Source organism: Myxine glutinosa, chromosome 4, assembly GCF_964187855.1.
Source record: "Myxine glutinosa chromosome 4, kmMyxGlut1.1, whole genome shotgun sequence".
NCBI lineage: Eukaryota > Metazoa > Chordata > Myxini > Myxiniformes > Myxinidae > Myxine > Myxine glutinosa.
The window spans coordinates 89,644,797-89,647,864 of NC_136264.1; positions in this window are offsets into that span (position 1 = coordinate 89,644,797).

The following is a 3,068-nucleotide window of genomic DNA, read 5'->3' on the forward strand; positions in this document are numbered from 1 at the left end:
GAGGGCAGTTGTGCATTTGTCTCCTCCACTGTATCCTGTATCCTTTTTATTTTAAGTTCTAGATCCGTTATCCGTTCTTGCTGTTCCCGTTGTCTGGATTCACCATCCCAAAGATGGAATGCAAGCCAGTCTACCGTTAGATTCTGTCTCTTCCTGGCTTTCAATCTTTGTTCCAATCTTTCCAATCGACTTCGCTCAAATGTACCATCTCTTGGAAACTCCTCATCATGTCCCTTTGTCCACAAATACCAATTCTCGACCTGCCTTATAGCTTCGGCACCATAACGGTCGTACATATGATGTGTACAAGTACCTTTTTGTGGAATCTCTGGTTGTCCTTGTGTATTCTTGCAGGCTCCATTTCCCATTCTGCCTGTATGTGAATAACACTCAATATTCACTCAATGTACCAGGTAGATTAGGATCTGCGCTTTGGAATGCACCTGTACACACCTGTACTATATGTACTATAAATAAAATCTACTGGAGTTTGTTCCACCTTTTATCAAAGTAGCGTTGGATGTGTTGTAGCTTGTTCCAGGTTCCTCTAAAGCTTCACTCGTACCTCCAGGAAGGATCTCTCCACCTGTTCACACGGTGATTTCCAGAGAATCTCCCTCAGCTGTGGCTTTTGCACAATCCAATCTCACAGATCAGTATTTGCAGATGAGCCGGAGGGTCAGTATGAAATGGGTGAATCCTCAGGTGTCCGCTCTGTTGACGGGGAAATCACACAATGGTAACCGCACATATATATCTGTATATAAACTCACCACCTTGCTCAATTTTCCAGGTTGTCTCCACATTGATAATATCTCGCAAAGATATCAAAGCTTCTTTCTTGAGACCGCATTTTCATCAATCAAACAATCAATATATTCAATTCAATTTATTCAGTTCAATTTATTCAGTTAAATTTATTCAATTAAATTCAATCAATTAGATTCAATCAATCAACAATTCAATCAATTATTCAATTTCAATTAATTCATCAATATTCATCAATAAATCAAATTAATCATTTTGAATGACTCCTTGCATAAGCCCTTTCCCCAATGATGTCAGGACAGGTCCATCCATTGACTGAGATCGAATCTCATCGGTCGTCACCTCTGGTTCGTACCTCATGTCAATTGATGAATCACCGTCCTGTCCTAGGGTCATATCTGACATATTTCCCCATTTTGCCTGGTCTCCACAAATTTTCTTTGCAACCACTAAAGGCAACTCATCCTTCATTCGTGAGACAAGAATATCCAATCATATCATTCAACTTCTTCCGTAAGTGTCAAGAATATCCAATCATATCATTCAACTTCTTCCATGAGTGTCAAGAATATCCAATCATATCATTCAACTTCTTCCATAAGTGTGAAGAATATCCAATCATATCATTCAACTTCTTCCATAAGTGTGAAGAATATCCAATCATATCATTCAACTTCTTCCATGAGTGTGAAGAATATCCAATCATATCATTCAACCTCTTCCTGAGTGTGAAGAATATCCAATCATATCATTCAACTTCTTCCTGAGTGTGAAGAATATCCAATCATATCATTCAACCTCTTCCATGAGTGTGAAGAATATCCAATCGTATCATTCAACCTTTTCCTGAGTGTGAAGAATATCCAATCATATCATTCAACTTCTTCCATGAGTGTGAAGAATATCCAATCATATCATTCAACCTCTTCCTGAGTGTGAAGAATATCCAATCATATCATTCAACTTCTTCCATGAGTGTGAAGAATATCCAATCATATCATTCAACTTCTTCCATAAGTGTGAAGAATATCCAATCATATCATTCAACTTCTTCCATGATTGTCAAGAATATCCAATCATATCATTCAACTTCTTCCTGAGTGTGAAGAATATCCAATCATATCATTCAACCTCTTCCATGAGTGTGAAGAATATCCAATCATATCATTCAACCTCTTCCTGAGTGTCAAGAATATCCAATCATATCATTCAACTTCTTCCATAAGTGTCAAGAATATCCAATCATATCATTCAACTTCTTCCATAAGTGTCAAGAATATCCAATCATATCATTCAACTTCTTCCATAAGTGTCAAGAATATCCAATCATATCATTCAACTTCTTCCTGAGTGTGAAGAATATCCAATCATATCATTCAACTTCTTCCTGAGTGTGAAGAATATCCAATCATATCATTCAACTTCTTCCATAAGTGTCAAGAATATCCAATCATATCATTCAACTTCTTCCATAAGTGTCAAGAATATCCAATCATATCATTCAACTTCTTCCTGAGTGTGAAGAATATCCAATCATATCATTCAACCTCTTCCTGAGTGTGAAGAATATCCAATCATATCATTCAACTTCTTCCATAAGTGTCAAGAATATCCAATCATATCATTCAACTTCTTCCTGAGTGTGAAGAATATCCAATCATATCATTCAACTTCTTCCATAAGTGTGAAGAATATCCAATCATATCATTCAACTTCTTCCATGAGTGTGAAGAATATCCAATCATATAATTCAACTTCTTCCATAAGTGTGAAGAATATCCAATCATATCATTCAACTTCTTCCATGAGTGTGAAGAATATCCAATCATATCATTCAACCTCTTCCTGAGTGTGAAGAATATCCAATCATATCATTCAACTTCTTCCTGAGTGTGAAGAATATCCAATCATATCATTCAACTTCTTCCTGAGTGTGAAGAATATCCAATCATATCATTCAACCTCTTCCATGAGTGTGAAGAATATCCAATCATATCATTCAACCTCTTCCATGAGTGTGAAGAATATCCAATCATATCATTCAACCTCTTCCTGAGTGTGAAGAATATCCAATCATATCATTCAACTTCTTCCATGAGTGTGAAGAATATCCAATCATATCATTCAACTTCTTCCATAAGTGTGAAGAATATCCAATCATATCATTCAACTTCTTCCATGATTGTCAAGAATATCCAATCATATCATTCAACTTCTTCCTGAGTGTGAAGAATATCCAATCATATCATTCAACCTCTTCCATGAGTGTGAAGAATATCCAATCATATCATTCAACTTCT